Source organism: Schistocerca piceifrons, chromosome 2, assembly GCF_021461385.2.
Source record: "Schistocerca piceifrons isolate TAMUIC-IGC-003096 chromosome 2, iqSchPice1.1, whole genome shotgun sequence".
NCBI classification, from domain to species: domain Eukaryota; kingdom Metazoa; phylum Arthropoda; class Insecta; order Orthoptera; family Acrididae; genus Schistocerca; species Schistocerca piceifrons.
Genome location: NC_060139.1, coordinates 76,855,913 through 76,879,264, shown reverse-complemented (window position 1 = coordinate 76,879,264; position 23,352 = coordinate 76,855,913).

The following is a 23,352-nucleotide window of genomic DNA, read 5'->3' as shown; positions in this document are numbered from 1 at the left end:
CCAAAGACTCGATCCAACCTCTGAGAATCTCTCTTTGTTAGAATAAACGTGTCATTTCTCTCAGCTGCCTCCTTCACCATATGTTAACTGTTCTTTCTACATATGGTCCAAGTTTCATCAAACTGTTACGGGCGAGTGACACACGATGGGAAAGTTACTTTCATGCTTACGTTTTGCACACCAGTGTAATAGCGTCCTTAATGTCGAGTCATAGGTGCGCGGTTTCGTTGTATCAGTATAAAGTTCTTTGTTACTGGTCAGAAGCGCATCGATCAAAAAGTCAGTCGCTCCTGGTGTTATCACGCGAATATTGTGTAAATCCGCCTCTAGCCTTGAAAAGATTCTCCATGTGTACCAAATACACCAGAAGCCACTCATTGCTAATAAGATCCCTTAGAGCTAATAAACTGACGGGATGTTCATGGCGGCGTTTTACGAACTGTTCCAAACAATCGCAGACATTTTTGATGAGAATAAGATCTAGGGACGCGGTAGGGTGCCCCAGTGTATGTAAAATCATACCTGGAGCCCTCTAAAGAGGCAAATGCTTGGAAATATCGTTATTATACTCTGTGAAGATGTGGAAGAAAGGGCAACATTTGAACAAGGAGTGCATAGAAATAAATAACCTGTTTCACTTACGTGGCGAACTCAATGAGTGGGCTCAAGTCGTGGTACGAAAAACATCCCTGAAACATCAGTAAACTACCTCCAGCCTGGGCGACAACCCCAGAATCTGGGCTGAGGCGTGAAAGGGGTTGTGGAGGCAGGCGTACTAGAGCAGTCAGTGTAGTTACGCAGAGTCACCGAGCCCAGATGGCGTAGTGCTTTGAGCGTCTGCGTGTAGAGCAGGAGACACAGGCTCGAATCTCAGCCTTCGTACAAATTTTCATTCGTCGCTTTAGTCTGCACATGTAGATGGAAGGAAAAATTAACCAAAATTTTAGCAATACAGACGCTGCAAGCATCTTGACATAAATGGAGGCGGTTACAAATGACAGATGAATTGCATTACGTCGGCTGCGGTCTGAGTTGCACATTACTACCATCCGTTCTATTTAGTGTGCATGACTACACAAGTTCGGTACTGAACAGCTGTGGCATTGTTAGTTAAGGTCGGCTGCTATGGCCGAGCGCTTCTAGGCGCTTCAGTCTGGAACAGAGCGACTGCTATGGTAGCAGGTTTGAATCCTGCCTCGGGTATGGATGTGTGTGATGTCCTTAGGTTAGTTAGGTTTAAGTATCTCTAAGTTCCAGGGCACTGATGACCTCAGCAGTGAAGTCCCATAGTGCTCAGAGCCATTTGAACCATTTTTGGAGTGTCCGAAACTTCTGCAGGGCTACTGACGTACAGTCACTGTTCTTGTAAAAGAGCTTTATCAGCAAAGTACGATTCTTCACGGAGATAGTCATGGTGGTTGTCTCGGACACAAACTGAGGAAGAGCCGCGTGCCGAGCGTGTGGTGGTGTGCATGTTCTGGTGCTTACAGCGTCATCTATTGGTCAAATTTTCGTTAATTTGTTTCCTGGACTTTTCCCACCGTGTCAATAATTTCCTGCTCAAATTTGACCTAATTCTGTCCACGAGTTCTCTTTGAAACTGGAACTTTAACTATGGAAACCCTCTACACGAGGATGTGCACATAAATGCTTACACCTCGATTATGTTCCTTTTTGTTGCGTCCACTGTACTGCAATATTTTGGAAATGACAACTTCGTATTACATAAAAGATAAATTCGCAAATTAAAAGGAGTGTTACCTTTGACGAAGGCTGGCAATAAGGTGTCTATTCTGACGAAGTCTTTTGCATGGCTTCCTCTGTGGCAGCGCAGATGCGACTGTGCTGAATGACTGGAGTCGTTTCCTGTCACAGCTTATCAGTGACGCTGTTATCCTTATCTGCTTCATTATCTTTCGGTACGTCGGAAATACTGATGTTTCGTAATCTGAGGGTTATCGATTCATATGAAGAGTCAGACTACATTCATGCTCACACGTGGGTAATTATGATACTTCATTCATAATTTGAAACAGTGACTTACGGTCATCCAAATTAAAGCTTTTAATGATTTTCCTAAGTTACTTCACACACAGTTCCGACGTTTCAAACGTTCCCTCAAGAAGGTCACGGTCTTTCGTCAACCCTATCCTTCCGAATGTTGCACCAGCCATACGTTGACAGTTGTAATGCGGGCTGAACGGATAGTGTGGACACTGCCTAGGTACTGCATTATCTGGTGGTGTGCATGTGACGACCACGTAAATTTTGTGAGAACTTGGACGTGTTACTCTCGTAATCGGTACAATCGCGTACATTCTAGTATATTTGGTTTCACATATAATGTAATAGCAACGTTGTATGGTGTAGATTATTTATTGGTCACTTTTTTTACTATTACCTACAGATCTGAAGATGCTTCACGTGCAACCGTAACTGATCATTTTCAAAAAATGGAAGGAATCTCAACGGACAATGAAATATTTCGTACAAGTGGCTCCGAATATTCGCAGAAGACACTATGTCAGCCTTTGCAGGTTCGGTGTAGTGAGAACGCAAAGACTTTGAAACCGCGAAACAGTCGAGTTGGTGCATCGTTAAATATTGACTGTTTTAAGATGCTGGGAGCTTGCTGGCTGAAGCAAGGTTTCCAACAGTAAGAAGGAAAGACCATTCACGATTTCCTTTAGTTCTGTAAAGGGAGATGAGTTTTCTTTCTGTTTGATTCTCATTTGTGAAAACTGCAAGACGAGTGCTTGTTGCTAAATTGAAAGGGCCTTTTTTTTTTTTTTTTTTTTTACAAACTTATTGACCAACTAGGATCACGTTAACAATTTCTGCTCCTCTTCTTCCTTTGTTGTTGTTTCCTATTTTCCCAGTATTCCCTCATTTTCTCCCCATGAAGTCTCTTCATGTCTTCTGTCCTTGTTGTTTCCGATTTTTTATTTCTTCTGTTTTGAAAGCGTTTCAGATTTAGTATTTTATTTTTAAAATGGTTTCTTCCTGCTATTTCTGATTCCTTGATGTTGTTTCTTTCTAGACCTTTCCTTCCTTCTGTAATCCGTGCTATTTGTGGATTTCTTCTTCCGGAAACATAGGAATATTTGTTTTTTTAGTCTATTTCTATCCATTCGGTAGAGGTTTCCGAAAAAGGTTAATCGTCGTTGGGCCATTACTTCAGACATTTTCTTTATATTTTTGTAGATCTCCTCATTACTTCTCATTTTCCAACCATCTGCAGTTCTAATTGCACCCATTATTTTTCTAATAATCCTTCTTTCCAGTACCTCTACTCTGTCCATCTTATAGTTCATCGTTAGACATTCCGATCCATATAAATAAATATATAATATAATATAAACTAATCCATATAAATAAATGTTGGAACACGTGAGGCAATGCTGACCCTACGACTTATCTTAGAAGCTAGATTAAGGAAAGGCGAACCTACATTTCTGGCATTTGTAGACTTAGAGAAAGCTCGCGACAATGTTGACTGGAATACTCTCTTTCAAATTCTAAAGGTGGCAGGGGTAAAACACAGGGAGCGAAAGGCTATTTACAATTTGTACAGAAACCAGATTGCAGTTATAAGAGTCGAGGGACATGAAAGGGAAGCAGCGGTTGGGAAGGGAGTGAGACAGGGTTGTAGCCTGTCCCCGATGTTATTCAATCTGTATATTGAGCAAGCAGTAAAGGAAACAAAAGAAAAATTCGGAGTAGGTATTAAAGTCCATGGAGAAGAAATAAAAACGTTGAGGTTCGGCGATGACATTGTAATTCTGTCAGAGACAGCAAAGGACTTGGAAGAGCTGTTGAACGGAATGGACAGTGTCTTGAAAGGAGGGTGTATGATGAACATCAACAAAAGCAAAACAAGGATAATGGAATGTAGTCGAATTAAGTCGGGTGATGCTGAGGGAATTAGATTAGGAAATGAGACACTTGAAGTAGTAAAGCAGTTTTGCTATTTGGGGAGCAAAATAACTGATGATGGTCGAAGTAGAGAGGATATAGAATGTAGACTGGCTATGGCAAGGAAAGCGTTTCTGAATAAGGGAAATTTGTTAACATCGAGTATAGATTTAACTGTCAGGAAGTCGTTTCTGAAAGTATTTAGCCAAGTATGGAAGTGAAACATGCACGATAAATAGTTTGGACAAGAAGAGAATAGAAGCTTTCGAAATGTGGTGCTACAGAAGAATGCCGAAAATTAGTTGGGTAGATCACATAACTAATGAGAAGGTATTGAATAGAACTGGGGAGAAGAGGAGTTTGTGGCACAACTTGACAAGAAGAAAGGACCGGTTGGTAGGACATGTTCTGAGGCACCAAGGGATCACAAATTTAGCATTGGAGGGCAGCGTGGAGCGTAAAAATCGTAGAGGGAGACCAAGAGATGAATACACTAAGCAGATTCAGAAGGACGTAGGTTTCAGTAAGTACTGGGAGATGAAGAAGCTTGCACAGGATAGAGTAGCATGGAGAGCTGCATCAAACCAGTCTTAGGACTGAAGACAACAACAACAACAACAACAACAACAACATAAATATTCTGGTCGTACCAATGTGGTGTAGTGTTTTAGTTTAGTTTTTCTACATATACGTTTCTTGTTGTAAATATTTTTGATCAAACCATATGCTCTTTCAGTTTTGTTAATTCGTGCATCTATTGCAGGTTTTTGTAGTCTATTCTGTTGTATAGTCTATCCAAGATACGTAAATTTATTTACTCGCTCTATTTTACTTATTTAACTTCACTTAAAACACTAGTGATAAATTTTCAAAGATTCGCCAAGTCCATAGTTTGAAGAAGTGCCAGAAAGGAGTCGAGCTCGTAATAATAAGTAAAGAGAGCGGGTGATAAACGAAACTGACAACAATGGTATTTTTCAGGCGAGATTCACAGTAAAGGACGTGAACAAACTTGCACTCGGGGCCTTCTGTAATCATCAGGCTCATCCCCAGGTGTTACTGACAACTTAAAACCTTAGTTCGCTTCCAGAGACCTACCGTCGTCATTGGACTTTAATCATCTAACAATCACTCAGGATAGTTGCAGTTATGTAAGTGATGGTCATGATAAGATATTCTACGAAATCTACATATACATCTACATGACTAGTCAGCAGTTCACAATTAGTGCCTTGCTGTTGGCTCATCGAACCATCTTCAAGCTATAATGAAGAGCCAAAGACACTGGTACGCCTGCAAATATCGTGTAGGACCCCCGCGAGCACGCACAAGTGCCGCAAAACGACGTGGCATGGAGTCGGCTAATGTCTGAAGTACTGCTGGAGGGAAATGACACCATGAATCCTGCAGGGCTGGCCATTAATCCGCAAGAGTACGAGGGGGTGGAGACCTCTTCTGCACAACACGTTGCAAAGCATCCCAGATATGCTCAATAATGTTCATGTCTGGGGACTTTGGTGGCCAGGCAGAAGAGTGTACCTGGAGCCACTCTGCAGCAATTCTGACGTGTGGGGTGTCGCATTGTCCTGCTGGAATTGCCCAAGTCGGAATGCACAATGGACATGAACGGATGCAGGTGATCAGACAGGATGCTTTCGTACGTGTGACCTCACAGTCGTACCTAGACGTATCAGGAGTCCTATATTCCTCCAACTGCACACGCCCCACAACATTATAGAGCCTCCACCAGTTTGAACAGTCCCCTGCTGACATCCAGGGCCCATGAATCCATGAGTTCGTCTCCATACAATCTGAAACGAGACTCGTCCGAACAGGTACATGTTTTCAGTCAACAACAGTCAAATGTCGGTGTTGACGGGCCCAGGCGAAGCGTAAAGCTTTGTCTCGTGCAGTCATTAAGGGTACACGATTGGGCCTTCGGCTCCGAAAGCCCTTACTGGCTAAGTTTCGTTGAATGGTACGAACGCTGACACTTGTTGATCGCCCAGTATTGAAATCTGCAGCAATTTGCGGAAGGGATGCACTTCTGTCACGTTGAACGTTTCTCTTCATTCGTCGTTGGTCCCGTTCTTGCAAGATTTGATGTTTTACCGGATTCCTGATATTCACGGTACACTCGTGAAATGGTCGTACGAGAAAATCCCCTCTTCGTCGCTACTTCCGAGACGCTGTGCCCCACCGCTCGTGCTCCGACTATAACACCACGTTCAAACTCACTCACATCCTGATAACCTGCCGTAGTAGCAGCAGTAACCGATCTAACAACTACGCCAGACACTTGTTGTCTTATATAGGCGTAGCCGACAGCAGCTCCGTGTAGTGGTTAATAAAAACGAGAAAGAGAAGAAAAGAAATGGTTGAGAATGTGGGAAGAAATGGTGAATAAAAAGTGGGTTTCAAAATCGTTAATGAGCGTGAAAAAGGGAAAGAATGAAATGCAAATCGGACTTTGTATTACAGAAAAGTTATCGGACTTGGTGATTCGGAAAAGCTATTGTTGGGGTGGTCCTTGTGGCGTTTCTGAGCAAAAGTGAAACCAATTTGACTACGAAAATTATTTGAAAAGAACAGAGAATAACAAAATGTGATTAACAGGGGGAAATGGCGTAGATAAGAGTTCATCATTTACCATGTTAACTTTTCTTTCGTGCGGCGTCCAGGTCTTCAAAAATCTCCTACTTCCTTTCTGCATGAAAAGTACTAGCTGCTCCGAAATCTTGCAATCGTCCAGGAATCACTAATTTATACAAATCAAAATCATCTTGACACTGAATGCAATTTATTTTACGTTGCTACTTCCATCCTCCGAATTTCATAACAACTTCCACAATATGTCTACTCATTAACAAGTTTTTCGTCTTAATCAGACCAAGACTAGCTAATAAGTTTTTTACGTCTGCATTACGCTTCCGCTCTCAAGAGAGACAAAAGACGGATAGAAAACAAAAAAAGAGTTACAATTTTAGTATTTTCTCTGCCGTCGAGCGCTCATATCGCTGCGACGGTATAATTTATATCTGAGGGAACGAGTGTAGCGCGGCGAAATTCAAAGTCCCGCTACAGCCGTAATCTGCCTGTTTACATATCTCTGTATTTGAATACGCATGCCTATACCAGTTTCTTTGGCGCTCCAGTGTATTTCTCTAGCGCTCCACCGTCGAACAGCGCTCAGGAAAAACGAACACACATATCTTACTGTGCCAGCTCTGATTTCTCTTATTTTATTGAGATGATCCATTCTCCATATGTGGCTGGAGGCCAACAAAATCTTTCCGCATTCGGAGGAGAAAGTTGGCGATGAAAATTTAGGGAAAAGATCTCGCTGCAGTGAAAAACACTTGTTTTAACGATTGCCATCCCAACTCGTATATCATATGCGTGACACTCTCTGCCCTATTTGGAGATGAAGGAAACGAGCTGCCCTTCTTTAAACTGTTTAATTGTCCTCCGGCAATTTAATCTGACGTATCATATACCGCTAACCAATGCTCTATTCGAGGACGGGCAAGTGTAGTTAGACCTGTTGCATGCTCTAATTCAGGGTCGTCCAAACTGTGCCCCTGGGGCGCTAGCGCCCGCGATCGTCCGAGGCCAGCGCCCCGGGCGAATTCGTATGGTGTCGCAGTGGCCGTGTCGCTTAGCTGACCGTACGCTCTTGCACGCAGCGTCTCGTCATACCGCTGTACGGAAGACAGACCACCGTCCCAGCAGCGGTCAAAAGCATTGATACCACACAAAACCTTTACTCAACAGACTAAGGCTACAGTGGATCCAGATGGATGGTCAACAGCAGCAGAAAAAAAAGAGGGGAGGCACTATTTTCACTGTTTAAACCCGAATGGGAAATTAATTTCTTTTGTACTGCTGTCGAAAATCATGCCAAATGTTTAGTATGTCATCGGAACCTCATGTATTTAAAAAAAAGCACTCGACTGAACGGCAATTTAATACCTGTCACAAAGATCACTTCGAAAATTTGTCGCAAGAGGAACGCCAGTCAAAGCTTGAAGAACATAAAAAAAAAAAATTTCAATCAGCATTACAGTGAAGTAAGTGTTTCCTATTACTGTATATGACTCTCTATAATTTTTAAAGATGATAAATATAACTATATTTTATATTCTGATACGTCATTTAGCAATGTGCTAGTTATTGAATTTCAGACTGTCAGCAACAAGGAATATTTCTTTTCGGTTAATTTATATATTTGAGATGCATTAAATCGCGTCGCCCAGACATAAGGAAAAGTTTCAGGTGCGTTAGTTTTTGACACATTCTGAAAAACCGTCACAAACGCTCTCTCGGACGGCAAAGTGTCATTACGTGTCATTCTTTGTTTTTGTGTATTTGTGTTTTGATGGATGGGAAAACGTATGTTGTAGTTTGATCTATGTTAAAAAAAAAGTTCAAATGTGTTGGTAATCTTATGGGATTTAACTGCTAAGGCCATCAGTCCCTAAGCTTACACATTACTTAACCTAAATTATCCTATGGTCAAACACACACACACACACACACACACACACACACACACACACACACAGGCGCGCGCGCGCGCTCCCGAGGGAGGACTCTAACCTCCGCCAGGACCAACCGGATCCTTATTTTCCATTAATTAAAACGCAGACATTTCAATAGATAAAAATTTATTTTGCGACCACATTTCGCTGTCCTTGCTTGGGTCTATGACCGCTTTTCAGAGGAACTGGGGAATACGCACCTAAAACCAATCTTTTTTTTGTCACTTTTTTGTTTGCATTTCAATGGATGAAACAATTAATTGTCAAAATGCTAAAATTGTTTAAAAACGGATTGCACAAAATTAATTGTAATTTTTCTCTCATTGCCGGCCGCTGTGGCCGAGCGGTTGTAGGTGTTTCAGTGCGGAACCACGCTGCTGCTACGGTCGCAGGTTCGAATCGTCCCTCGGGCGTGGATGTGTGTGATGTCCTTAGGTTAGTTAGGTTTAAGTAGCTGTAAGTAAGTGACTGAAGACCTCAGATGTTAAGACCCGTAGTGCTTAGAGCCATTTGAACATTTTTTTTTTATCTCGTTGCCGTGTTAGGAGCAGGAAACAGGTGGACAAAGTTTGCGTGCAAGTTACAAATACTCGCTGAGAATTGCGAAAGCAGGGAAACCCTTTGCTGCTGGGAATCTGGTCGACTCGGTGGCTTGTATTTGTCCAGCGGACCTCACGGAAAAATTTTGAAAAATTGGCTCTTTCGCCTCAAACTGTTGCTCGCCGAGTCGAAGATATGGCGTTAGACATGAAGCAGCAATCAATGGATAGAGCGGAACCTCCATTTTCTATCGCTCTTGACGAGTCCTCGGATTTTGCGAACATACCTCAGCTCGTCATGTTCATTCGCGGTGTCGACGACAATCTGCGTGTCACCGAAGAATTTCTCGACCTTATACTATTAAAAGACACACCCATGGTTTTTTTTTCCTAGCCGTGGAAGATGTGCTCGAGTCGGGGGATTTAAAGTGGGTACGTCTGACCAGTGCAATAACGGATGGAGCCACTGCGCTACGAGGGATACACACTGGTTCCTGGGTTACGTCAGGTCAAAAATGGCTGAAGTCGGATGTTCCTTATTCGCGGCAGTCCATTGTCTGATACGCAGGAAGCACTTCGTGCAAAGGTTGTCAACATAAAAAAATGTTATGAAGACAGTTGTTGGAAAGGTTAATTGTCTTCGCTCGTATGGATTCACACACCGCTAACTTAAATAATTTCTGGCTGATATCGAAGCGGAATACCCGGATATCCCCTACCACGCCGAAGTACGATGGCTGAGCAAAGGGAAGGCGCCTCATCGGTTTTTCTCCTTGAGGGACGCAATCAATATCTTTTTTGGAAACGAAAGGACGTCCAGTACTTCGTGATCCTAAGTGGGTGGCGAATTTGGGATTTTTGAGCGACCTAACTTGTCCGATAAATACTCTGAGAATTTCGCTCCAACGCGTTGTTGATTTATTGCAGACGTTTAAGTATTAAAAAAAACTTATTTTGTGGGAAAAACAAGTGCGCGAGGAGGATCGTGGACACTTCCCTGCATTAGACAGCGTTAAAGAAGATGTGGATTCTTCAGATTATGTTCAAATCATTTGCGAATTCAGAGAAGAGTTTGAAATACAGATTTTTCGAGATAAGTGAGCTTCATCCGGCCTTAGATGTATCTGTTCGCCCGTTTTCCCTTCGAACAGAGGACGTCTCTTAAGTGTTTCAGATAGAGCTGATTGACCTGCAACATCCGCCTGAAGGACCGCTTTGTTATGTGTACAACCATGGATGACTTTTACAGCGGTTTTCCACGAGGGAGGTATCCTCTTTTGCACAAGAACGCGGTCAAGGTTCTCTCAATCTTTGGTTCCAAGTATATTTGTGAGCGCTTTTTCTCCCTTCCCTTTTAAAGCTCGCTAAAACTAAGAACCGCTTACTGCTTAGCGATAGAAAGATGACTAAATCTTCGAGGTTAGCTGTCTCATGGAATATTGTACCAAACCTAGACAAAATTTTTTTTCCTCGAAAAAGATAAACGTGTAAAATGTTGAAACTTCCTGGCAGATTAAAACTGTGTGCCCGACCGAGACTCGAACTCGGGACCTTCGCCTTTCGCGGGGAAGTGCTCTACCAACTGAGCTACCGAAGCACGACTCACCTCCGGTACTCACAGCTTTACTTCTGCCAGTACCTCGTCTCCTACCTTCCAAACTTTACATAAGCTCTCCTGCGAACCTTGCAGAACTAGCACTCCTGAAAGAAAGGATATTGCGGAGACATGGCTTAGCCACAGCCTTGGGGATGTTTCCAGAATGAGATTTTCACTCTGCAGCGGAGTGTGCGCTGATATGAAACTTCCTGGCAGATTAAAACTATGTGCCCGACCGAGACTCGAACTCGGGACCTTTGCCTTGTGTAAAATATTAATTGTCTTCTTTAACAATGTTGATTGTAAGGATTAAAGATCTTAATAACCTTAATTCTATTTTTAGGATGTTTCCAAACTTTACCAATTAAAATTATTGCGTACAAAACAGCAAACTAAGTATCCAATGTCTAAACTCTGAAAATGGATAGAAGAAGCAGCAGCACTGAGCACAACAAAAATATTTACTAACAGTGAGAGTAAGACTATGTATCCCTTACGTAAAATTATTTCTAAAATAGAATATTTATGACACTAGTTCATTTAAGAAATTGATATATCTTTCAGCAGACTCCTACTGTACATATGACGAGCGTGCATGGGCAGTGGGCCTACTAATACACTCCTGGAAATTGAAATAAGAACACCGTTAATTCATTGTCCCAGGAAGGGGAAACTTTATTGACACATTCCTGGGGTCAGATACATCACATGATCACACTGACAGTACCACAGGCACATAGACACAGGCAACAGAGCATTCACAATGTCGGCACTAGTACAGTGTATATCCACCTTTCGCAGCAATGCTGGCCGCTATTCTCCCATGGAGACGATCGTAGAGATGCTGGATGTAGTCCTGTGGAACGGCTTGCCATACCATTTCCACCTGGCGCCTCAGTTGGACCAGCGTTCGTGCTGGACGTGCAGACCGCGTGAGACGACGCTTCATCCAGTCCCAAACATGCTCAATGGGGGACAGATCCGGAGATCTTGCTGGCCAGGGTAGTTGACTTACACCTTCTAGAACACGTTGGGTGGCACGGGATACATGCGGACGTGCATTGTCCTATTGGAACAGCAAGTTCCCTTGCCGGTCTAGGAATGGTAGAACGATGGGTTCGATGACGGTTTGGATGTACCGTGCACTATTCAGTGTCCCCTCGACGATCACCAGTGGTGTACGGCCAGTGTAGGAGATCGCTCCCCACACCATGATGCCGGGTGTTGGCCCTGTGTGCCTCGGTCGTATGCAGTCCTGATTGTGGCGCTCACCTGCACGCCGCCAAACACGCATACGACCATCATTGGCACCAAGGCAGAAGCGACTCTCATCGCTGAAGACGACACGTCTCCATTCGTCCCTCCATTCACGCCTGTCGCGACACCACTGGAGGCGGGCTGCACGATGTTGGGGCGTGAGCAGAAGACGGCCTAACGGTTTGCGGGACCGTAGCCCAGCTTCATGGAGACGGTTGCGAATGGTCCTCGCCGATACCCCAGGAGCAACAGTGTCCCTAATTTGCTGGCAAGTGGCGGTGCGGTCCCCTACGGCACTGCGTAGGATGCTATGGTCTTGGCGTGCATCTGTGCGTCGCTGCGGTCCGGTCCCAGGTCGACGGGCGCGTGCACCTTCCGCCGACCACTGGCGACAACATCGATGTACTGTGGAGACCTCACGCCCCACGTGTTGGGCAATTCGGCGGTACGTCCACCCGGCCTCCCGCATGCCCACTATACGCCCTCGCTCAAAGTCCGTCAACTGCACATACGGTTCACGTCCACGCTGTCGCGGCATGCTACCAGTGTTAAAGACTGCGATGGAGCTCCGAATGCCACGGCAAACTGGCTGACACTGACGGCGGCGGTGCACAAATGCTGCGCAGCTAGCGCCATTCGACGGCCAACACCGCGGTTCCTGGTGTGTCCGCTGTGCCGTGCGTGTGATCATTGCTTGTACAGCCCTCTTGCAGTGTCCGGAGCAAGTATGGTGGCTCTGACACACCAGTGTCAATGTGTTCTTTTTTCCATTTCCAGGAGTGTAGAATCACTCTGTGGCTCAGAAAACTACTAACTTGTCTTTCTTCTTGTTTTGGATATTGTTTTCTAAAGCTTTGTGTGGTAATTCTGCCCCACGTAGACTAATTGTAACCTTTGCTTGTTTTAGCGCTCGTTGACCACTTTTACAGAGCTGCGCTTCCTATGTTAGTTTGTTTACGTTGCACCTTACTGCCCCCCATGAACCATATACCTTGCCGTTGGTGGGGAGGCTTGCGTGCCTCAGAGATACAGATAACTGTACTGTAGGAGCAACCGCAACGGAGGAGTGTCTGTTGAGAGGCCAGACAAACGCGTGGTTCCTGAAGAGGGGCAGCAGCCTTTTCAGTAGTTGCAGGGGCAACAGTCTGGATGATCGACTGATATGGCCTTGTGACATTACCAAAACGACCTTGCTGTGATTGTACTGCGAATGGGTGAAAGCAAGGGGAAACTACAGCCGTAATTTTTCTCGAGGGCATGCAGCTTTACTGTATGGTTAAATGATGGCGTCCTCTTGGCTAAAATATTCCGGAGGTAAAATAGTCCCTCATTCGGGTCTCCGAGCGGGGACTACTCAGGATGACGTCGTTATCAAGAGAAACAAAACTGGCGTTCTATGGATCGGAGCGTGGAATGTCATCCCTTAATCGTGCAGATATGTTAGAAAATTTAAAAAGGGAAATGAATAGGTTAAACTTAGATACAGTGGGAATTAGTGAAGTTCGGTGGCAGGAGGAACAAAACTTTTGGTCAGGTGAATACAGGGTTATAAATATAAAATCAAATAGGGGAATGCAAGAGTAGATTCAATAAAGAATAAAAAGTAGGAGCGCGGGCACGCTACTATGAGCAGCATAGTGAACGCATTATTGTGGCCAAGATAGACACGAAGCCCACGCCTACCACAGTGGTACAAGTTTGTCTGCCAACTAGCTCCGCAGATGACGAAGGGATTGGACAAATGTATGGTGAGAAAAAAGAAATTATTCACATAGTGAAGCGAGACGAAAATTTAATAGTCATCGAGGACTGGAATTCAATAGTAGAGCCGGCCGGTGTGTCCGTGCGGTTCTAAGCGCGTCAGTTTGGAACCGCATGACCGCTACGGTCGCAGGTTCGAATCCTGCCTCGGGCATGGATGTGTGTGATGTCCGTAGGTTAGTTAGGTTTAAGTAGTTCTAAGTTCTAGGGGACTGATGACCTCAGTAGTTAAGTCCCATAGTGCTCAGAGCCATTTGAACCATTTTCAATAGTTGGAAAAGGAAAATAAGGTAAAGTAGTAGGTAAATATGTAATGGGGGTAAGGAATGAAAGAGGAAGCTGCCTGGTAGAATTTTGCACAGAGCATAAAGTAATCATAACTAATACATGGTTTAAGAATCATGAAATCGGGTTGTATACGTGGAAGAGACTTAGAGACAATGGAAGGTTTTAGACAGATTATATAAAGGCAACACAGAAATTTAGGAACCAGGTTTTAAATTGTAAGGCATTTCCAGGGGCAGATGTGGACCCTGACCACAACGTATTGGCTATGAACTGTAGACTAAAACTTATGAAACTGCAAAAAGATAGGAATTTAAGGAGATGGGACCTGGATAACCTGAAAGAAATAGAGTTTGTAGAGAGTTTCAGAGAGCACTAGGGAACGATTGACAAGAACAGGGGAAAGAAATACAGTAGAAGAAGAATGAGTTGCTTGGAAAGATGAAATAATGAAGGCAGCAGAGGATAAAGAAGGTAAAAGGAAGAGAGCTAGTAGAAAAAAAATTGGAAATTTGTGGTAAAGTCTTATGGGACCAAACTAATTAGGTAATCGGTCCCGAAGCCTACACATTACTTAATCTAACTTAAACCATCTTACGCTACGGACAACGCACATACCCATGCCCGAGGGAGGACTCTAATCTCCGACGGGGGGGGGGGGGGGAGGGGGGGGGCAGCCCCACAGCCCCACAGCCCCACAGCCCCACGGACCGTGACAAGGCGCCTGGCGCCTGACACCGCGCTGCGCGGTGCCGCGCGGCGGGGGCTAGTAGAACTCCTTGGGTAACAGAAGAAATATTGAATTTAAGTGATGAAAAGAGAAAATATAAAAATACAGTAAATGAAGCAGGCAAAAAGGACTAGAAACGTCTCAAAAATGAGATCGACAGGAAGTGCAAAATGGCTACGCAGGGTCGGCTAGAGGACAAATGTAAGGATGTAGAGACATATCAGTAGGGGTAAGATAGATTATGCCTACAGCAAAATTAGTGACCTTTGGAGAAGAGAGAACCAGTTGTATCAATATCAAGAGGTCAGATGGAAAAGCAGTTCCAAGCAAAGAAGGGAAAGCAGAAAGTTGGAAGGAGTAAATAGAGGGTCTATACAAGGGCGATGTACTTGAGGGCAATATTATGGAAATGGCAGAGGTTGTAGAGGAAGATGAAATGGGAGATACGATACTGCGTGAAGAGTTTGCCAGAGCACTGAAAGACCTGAGTCGAAACAAGGCCCCGTGAGTAGACAACATTCCATTAGAACTACTGACGGCCTTGGGAGAGCCAGTCATGACAAAACTCTACCATCTGGTGAGCAAGGTGTATGAGACAGGCAAAATACCCTCAAACTTCAAGAAGAATCACAAGAGGAGGAGATATACTTGGAAAGGGCGAGAGATACGAAACGATTTCAGTTAGATTACGTCGCTATTGGACAGCGATTTCGAAATCAGATACTGGATTGTAAGGCGTACCCAGGAATAGGTACAGACTCAGATCACGATATAGTATTGATGAAGAAAAGGCTGACGTTTAAGAGATTAATCAGGAAGAATCGTTACACAAAGAAGTGGGATAGAGGAGGTACTACGGAAGGGAGAGAGACGTTTGAATTTCTCTAATGCGATAGATACTGCAATGAGGAATAGGTCAGTAGGAAGTACAGTTGAAGAATTAAAGTCACAGATACAAAGAAGGTAACTGTGAAGAAACCATGTATAACAAAAGAAACACTTTAGTTGATCGATGAAAGAAGGAAGTACAGAAATGTTCAGGGAAATTCAGGAATACCGAAATATAAATCAATGCGGATGTAATAAATAAGGCGAAACGGCTGCATAAAAATCTGAAGAAATCGAAAAAGAAATGATTGTCAGAAGGAAAGACTCAGCACATAGAAAAGTCAGAACAACCTTCGGCGAAATTAAAAGCAAGGTCGGTAACATTAAGAGTGCATTGGGAATACCACTGTTAAATGCAGAGGAGAGATCGGATGTGTGGAAAGAGTACATTGAAGGCCTCTATGAGGGGGAAGACTTGCCTGATATGATAGAAAAAGAAGCAGGAGCCGACAAGGAAGACATAAGGGATCCAGTATTTCAATCAGAATTTGGAAGGGGTTTGGAAGTTGTCTGGAAGTTTTAAGATCAAATAAGGCAGAAGGGATGGATAATATTCCATCAAAATTTCGAAAACCATTGGGGAAGTGGCAACAAAATGACTCTTCACGTTGGTGTGCCGAATATATGAGTCCGGCGATATACCATCTGACTTTCACAAAAATAACATCTGCGCAATTTAGAGGAGTACAAGAGCTGACAAGTGCGAGAGTTACCGCACAATCAGCTTAGCAGCTCATGCATCCAAGTTCCTGACAAAAATAATATACGAGAGAATCGAAAAGAAAATTAAAGGTGTGTTAGATGACGATCATTTGGACGCATAAGGTACCAGAGAGGCAATTCTGATGTTGCAGTTGATAATGGGAGCAAGACTAAAGAACAGTCAAGACACGTTCATAGGATTTGTCGGCCGAGAAAAAGCGTTCCACAATGTCAAATGGTACAATACAAAATTTGTAAGGCCGAAGAGGGAATTATAAACATGAAAAACCAATATAGAAGTGCTCGGATTGAAAGGGGTGTAAGACAAGCATACCAATAATACGATTCGCTATTGACATTGTTATGTCCAGTGAAAGTGAAGAAGAAATAAAATAGCTCTTGAATGGAATGAACAGTCTGAGGAGTACAGAACTTGGATCGAGAGTAAATCGAAAAAAGATGAAGCAATGACAAGTAGCATAAATGAGAACAGCGAGAAACTTAACACCAGGATTGATGGTCGCGAAGTACATGAAGCTAAGGAATTCAAGTACCTAGGCAACGAAGTAACCAATGATAGAGAACGGAGGACATCAAAAGCAGAGTACCACTGGCATTCCTGGCCAAGAGAAGTATACTGATATGAAACATAGGCCTGGAGAAGTGAAACGTAGGCTCTGGGAAAACCAGAACATAAGAGAATCGAAGCATTTAGATGCAGAGCTACAATCGAAGGGACAAGATGGTAGGACATCTGGTAGGACATCTGGTAAGACACTGTGGAATAACTACCAAGGTACTAGAGGCAGCTGTAGAGAGTAAAAACTGTAGAGAAAGACAGAGATTGCAATAAACCCCGCAAATAATTGAGGGCATAGATTGCAAGTTCTAGTGTGAAGATCTAAGAATACAAGATTCTTGAGTGACTCCTGCATCAAGATTCGAAGATGAAATATCATCTGCGTCCTGTACGTGTGGTGATATTTTCTATCATTACAATGACATTGTCCTCTCTAGTGACTGTATCCCTACTTTTCATTGTTCTATCTCAACTCTCAGAGACACTTGGCTGTACCCACTTCCCTGGTTGTGGGGTCCTCCTCCTACTGTTTCCCCATGATCACCTTGCGGACGCCAACTCCCCATCCAATGCGGATGTTCATCAACTCCCAGCTTGAGAAGCAACACCTTCGTCCTGCATGTTTCACCAAGAAGAGGTCAGTCACGATTCTCCTCTAGTTGGGCTGGGTCGTTTGGGGAAGTGACCAGATAGCGAGGTCATCGGTCTCATCGGATTAGGGAAGGACGGGGAAGGAAGTCGGCCATGCCCTTTCAAAGGAACCAACCTGGCATTTGCCTGGAGCGATTTAAGGAAATCACGGAAATCCTAAATCAGGATGGCCGGACGTGGAACTGAACCGTCGTCCTCCCAAATGAGAGTCCAGTGGGCTAGCCACTGCGCCACCTCTCATTGCGATGATTCTCTCTCAGGGTTCTGCTAATCAGCAGCTGGATACCAGACAGCGACTGAAGGAGCGACAGATTATTGGTTGTAAAGCGATACATTCCACCTCCATCCACGAAACTAGGGCACATAAATCCTTGCAGACATCGAAATCATGCAAGGAAAAGAGTGACTAAAAGATACCCTCCAAGATTGAGGGTCTGGTGCTCCCCATGTCACTGGACTCCACATGTTCCACCTAATTAACCGAATGGGAGTTTCCAGTGGCCACTGTGGCACCAGATCCCCATTCGTGCCCCCTCCCTCAGCCCACAGGAATTGATGATGTAATCGGCACCCTTTGGCAGTAGGTGACCCTAGAGAATGACTTGTCTCCATTGCCCATTTCACATTCCCCACAGGATACCGGTAGTGTGACCCTCCAGTGGAAATGGAGCGGTTTTCTCTGCCATCTGACTGAGCTATTCTGTCCTTTGTACATTTCCCCTGCTTTCTGCATTGACCTCCCAGTACCCTTTGCAGCTATCAGGTTTACTTTCAGAACAGAGAAGACTATGACAGTGTCGGGTGAATTTTGCATGTTCGTTCTGGACTCTCTATAGAAAGTACCTGCAGTTGGTACGACTTTGGAGGCTGTTGCTGTTCATGTGAGGATGTCGCCAGATTTTGACGTCTGTAATTTCTATCTCGCACCTGATAGTGAAGTGTCCCAGATGGTGTTGTCTGCACTTATTTCTGTGCTGCCCGCTTTCTTTCTAATTTTGGATGACTAATACTCTCAACCTTTTGTGGGGTGGAACTTCGACCGCTGGCTATGATATAGTTATGCAAACATTGCTCCCAGAGCTTGATCTTTCTCTTGAATATTGGTGCTCGACACACTTCCGTGTTACGTAAGCACCTTAGTCGGCCACTGGCTTTTCTGGGGTGCCACGTCAGGGATTGCGATTTTCTGGGGTGCCACGTCAGGGATTGCGGAGCCCCTCCCGCCAGAGGTTCGAGTCCTCTATCGGACTTGGGTGTGTGTGTGTGTTGTTCTTAGCATAAGTTAGTTTAAATAGCGTGTAAGTGTAGGGACCGATGACTTCAGCAGTTTGTTGCCTTAGGAATTCACACACGTTTGAACATTTTCTTTTTTAATTATTTCAATTTAGCCAATCATGGATCAGTAGTGGAATGAGCATTGACAGTGGATACCCATACCAATGCCATGTCTCAATCTCTAATTACTTTCTCCTCCAGGGAAAGATAGTTTTTTATTAGACATAGCATGTATAAATCTGTAACTTACTTAGAGGATCAAAATGATAGACGACACAGACGTTTTGAGGAGAACAAAAATATTTTATCCACAGTAACACTAAATCCCACTGAAGCGTAAATACATACAGTGACTTTACCATGACAAACACTAGTAATTTGAAGTGCATGATGTCATTAATGAAAACATATTGTGCTATTTAAAAATGACGAACAAAATTATAAATTCGCTTACATGAGGGTAACCTCACAGTGTGACTAACAAAACGCTACACTGGGAAATACTTTTTCTCGCAAACAAGAGTTTTTCAAGTTATGACTCTATACATATATATATATATATATATATATATATATATATATATATATATATATATATAAAATTTGTGATATTCAAACAAATATTATTTCAAATTCAGAATGTAGTTACTTAGGCTGTTATGAATGCACTTTTATTTCTCTATATTTTATTCAACACAGTATGTATATGTCTGAATTTATTGCAAGAACAAAACAATGAAACATGTGACATGTATAACATTACAAGATAGTATTTCAGGTACGTTTTGTTCCATAGCTTATACAGTAATTTCAGATTATTGTAATTTTATTGTCAACACTAATTTTTGACGTATTATAAGACTAACTTATTACAAATAATTTTAAGACAATATTGTAAAACTGCAGTAGATGTGGTGCCACAGTTAGGAATTTTGCTATGTATAATAATCTATAATCAACGATAATATCAGTATGGCACTAACATCACTGGTACACAAGATCATGGAGACATTTTTAGAAGATGACAGTAAGTGAAGTAGGATATAAGTAACTACAAAAAGTGCACATGAAACAGTTTGTCAACTTCATTGTGATAAATAGTTGTACCACAGTAGACTAATTATTCGGGAAGAATTTCAGTGCACTGTTGGACGAATACTGTGTGACAAAATGTATTTAATTCTGTTCATAAGGAGAAGAGCCTTTTGCCTAAATCGTCGTCGTCGTCAAATCATTACATTGAAGTGGAGCTGCTGTAGGCACAAAGTAAGACTGTACCATTTCACAAGTTTAGCAATTAAGGTCTGCTGTGTCGCTGATTCATTTTACTGAATGAAATAATTTTTGGTTGGTTGGTTTAAATTCTGAGCCAGTTTTAAATAATAACCGAGTGTTACATTAGTGAGAGAGACTTGCATACTAAATTCGTGAAAGAGCTCTAAAATTAATCTGAAAATTTTGCTGTTCCATTGGAAACAAACTTCGAAACTTAATTGCAACCATTTTTTAAAAAATCTTTTTGCATTTCACTGTATTCGTTACTTCTGTGAGAAAGCACTAATCAATACTGCTATTATTTATTCTGGGAAAAGTAAAATTCAAACCTCTAATTAACATTGCTTTTTAATTTTATCTCTGGATTTGTGTCGTTAGCACGTTCGATGTCATAGTAAATGACAATTTATTAGGAGTGTTGCATGGGGGCTTAATTAAATATGATTGAAAATACTTTTTAATCTTTTTCGTTTTTAGTAGCTGTCTGTCCGATTACGCTATTCTCGTAAACGGTTGGCCCTGACTAAAATTATTACGCAATCTGACTGCAACAAACAATGAAAGAAAATTTTCGTAAACACAGTTAATTAATTAAGTCCCCAGCAACTATAAAACCTACAAAACCAATAAGCACAAGAGTAACTGTTCTGTACGTGGGAGTGTGACTCAACGTACACATCTGGCACGGTTCATCTCCAACAAGACAAGAATTTTTTAATACCAATTATACTGACGTGATAAAAGAAAATTAGAAAAACTATAATTACGCAAGAAAACCAGAATTCGCTCTAATACAAGAACACAAGCCAGATGCTTTGTTGACTGAACCTGTAATGACGCATTATTTCAGACACACAAATAATAAAAGAACATTGTGGTTTTTACCTTCATATATATTGACGAAATGCACTCTGATCATTACAATAACATCTGCTATCTCTCCCATCAAATAACTGGATAAAACATGGAACAAACACTCCTTACTACAACATCTCGACAAGCCTTGCCCACTAGCACATCTCAACACGAACTGTCTTCTACGAGCTCTCTCCAAGCACTGACTTCTACGAGTTCTTAACAGGCACTGTCTTCTACGAGTTCTGCCCACGCACAGACTACTACGAGTTCTCTCCAAGCACTGTGTAGGCGGCTTAATAATACTCTTTGGCGCAATCTCTGGCGCAGTGGCTCAGTGTAGCCACCTTTCATAGTGTAGCCACCTTTCATATGCCCCTCCTCCACAGGCCAGAATTTGATGGTATTTTTGCCAGCATTGGTGGTGAAAATACCACCAAATTCGTCCACAAAAATACAGACAAAAATAAAAGATAATATTAATACCTAAATATCACATAATTAGTTAAAATTTTGGCTTTGCACTGACCTTTCAATAACCTAATATATAAAATACAGTAGGCAATACAAATTCTTTTCATACATGTGGCTTTACATAATAGTTTACACAACACACAAAAAATCAGTTTATACAAATGTTCACATAAAATGCTTTCAATGATTAGTTTATACAAAAAAAAAAAAAGGACACCAACAGGTAACATCTTTTGAGTAAAAGCAGTCCATCAGTGGCACCCAGTAAAATTTAGCAGGTACAGACACCAACAAGTGACATTTCAGTAGAAGCAGTCCATCAGTGGCACCCAGCAATGTTGAGAGCAGGTGCAGACACCAACAAGTGACATCATTTCAGTAGAAGTAGTTCCATTAGTGGCACCCAGCAATACTGAGCAGGTGCAGACACCAACAAGTGACATCATTTCAGTAGAAGCATTTCCATCTGTGGCACCCAGTAAAGTTGAAGAGGTACACACAGCAACAAGTCACATTAGTTCAGTAGAAGCAATCCATCAGAGGCACCCAGCAATGTTGAGTAGGTGCAGACTGCAACAAGTGACTTCATTTCAGTAGAAACAGTTCTAACAGTGGCACCCAGCAATGTTGAGTAGGTGCAGACACCAACAAGTGACATCATTTCAGTAGAAGCAGTCCATCAGTTGCACCCAGCAATGTTGAGAGCAGGTGCAGACACCAACAAGTGACATCATTTCAGTAGAAGTAGTTCCATTAGTGGCACCCAGCAATGTTGAGTAGGTGCAGACAGCAACAAGTGACTTCATTTCCATACAAGTAATCCATCAGTTGCACCCAGCAATGTTGAGCAGGTGCAGACACCGACAAGTGACATCATTTCAGCAGAAACAGTCCATCAGTTGCACCCAGCAATGTTGAGAGCAGGTGCAGACACCGACAAGTGACATCATTTCAGTAGAAGTAGTCCATCAGTTGCACCCAGCAATGTTGAGCGCAGGTGCAGACACCAACAAGTGACATCATTTCAGTAGAAGTAGTCAATCAGTTGCACCCAGCAATGTTGAGCAGGTGCAGACACCAACAAGTGACATCATTTCAGTAGAAGCAGTTCCATCAGTTGCACCCAGCAATGTTGAGCTGGTGCAGACACCAACAAGTGACATCATTTCAGTAGAAGTAGTCCATCAGTTGCACCCAGCAATGTTGAGCGCAGGTGCAGACACCAAGTGACATCATTTCAGCAGAAGCAGTTCCATTTGTGGCACCCAGTAAAGTTGCAGAGGTACACACAGTAACAAGTCACATTAGTTCAGTAGAAGCAGTTCATCAGTGGCACCTAGCAATGGTGAGTAGGTGCAGACAGCAAGAAGTGACTTCATTTCCATACAAGTAGTCCATCAGTTGCACCTAGCAATGATGAGCAGGTCCAGAGAGCAGTCCATGATAGTCACTATCACTAATCACACTGTTCATCAGCAGAAACTGAACATGTCCTAGTGACACCAATCATGTAGATAAAGTACAAGTAACAGTCCATAATATTCACTATCACTGATCACTCAGTTCATCAGCAGAAATTAATCATTCCTAAGTGTCACACATTACGTTGAAAAGTGCAGGTAACAGTTCATAATATTTACCATCACTAATCAGACAGTTCAGGCATGAACAATAGTTTGAAAACACATACAAATGCTTTTACAATGCTCTTACACTAAACATACAAATTCTAATAAACACACAAAAGAAGTCAGATAATTGTCATATTAACTATTACAAATACTCAAATATCAGTAAACCTATAATATTCATGGGTGTCAGTGCAAGCCACAACAAACAAATAAAATAATATTTAGGAAATAGGTGGGTAGGATTAGGAAAGGAAAACACACAAAACACACTCACTCATCTTTCATCCACATTAAGTACTACTGTGTAATTGAATGGTGTTAACTGTGTAAATGTAATTCTGTCAACATCTGATGTTCATCATGTGTATCAAGTAGTAGTGGCAGCAATGTATAACA